Here is a 764-nt window from a genome sequence, read left to right on the forward strand (position 1 = left end):
CCCCACCCCAAACAGCTGCTAAGTGAAGCCCATTTCCCCACTGACCTCAATTATAAAACCAGATATGCTTCCCGGGGGGACAAGCGCTGGCAGACTGAGCCGAAAACACTGGCCTCATTTTTGGTGAAAGTTAGAGCTGCCCAGCTCACGGCCTCCCTCCCGTAGAACAGGCACCCTGCCCACCTCCGCCAGGACCAGGGCGGCCACTCCTCCTCCCACCGCCCCAGAGGGGACTAGAGCACACAATGCCCAGAGGCGGCGGCAGGCAGCCTCACAGCTCCGGGCTATTTTTGTCTCCAAAGGCAGCCAGTGTCTCCGGGAAGACTCAGTGTGGGGACGCTGGGCTCCGAAGGGCCATCTCCTGAATTTAGTGCATGTGTGGGCCTGGCCCCAGCACGGAGGAGACTGCCCAAGTGAGGGGCCCAGATGAACCCAGCACCGGCCCCCTCCCCAGTGCCCCTGCTCCCAGGGCAGACAGGTTAACCACACAGCAGAGGCCGGGCAGCAACCCAGGGCCCTCGCCATAGGCCCCAGCACTGCCATGGCCCCAGGCTGCTCCCAGCCCCTGTGGGAAACCGTGCGTCCAAGGTCAGCCAGACCTTCCTGGACAGAGCTGGGCTAGTTCCTTGGGGCTGGTGGGGCTGGTGCTCAGCCTAAACCAGGGAGGGGGTGGGCAGAGCTGACCCCCAGAGGTGACAAGGGCCTGGGCTCTTGGCTGTGGGGAGCAGGGGCAGCCCAGTGGTCTCCAGGTGGGCTCTGGGCTT

The 764-nt window shown here is 64.3% G+C and overlaps 1 protein-coding gene across 1 annotated transcript in view; it reads right to left on the reverse strand.

The window, feature by feature from the left end:
- HCN4 (hyperpolarization activated cyclic nucleotide gated potassium channel 4) overlaps nucleotides 1-764 on the reverse strand; it is a 42,876-nt gene that overhangs the window by 6,725 nt on the left and 35,387 nt on the right. The window lies entirely within an intron of this gene.

The sequence above is a fragment of the Tupaia chinensis genome, unplaced genomic scaffold (assembly GCF_000334495.1).
Source record: "Tupaia chinensis unplaced genomic scaffold, TupChi_1.0 Scaffold144682_1, whole genome shotgun sequence".
NCBI lineage: Eukaryota > Metazoa > Chordata > Mammalia > Scandentia > Tupaiidae > Tupaia > Tupaia belangeri.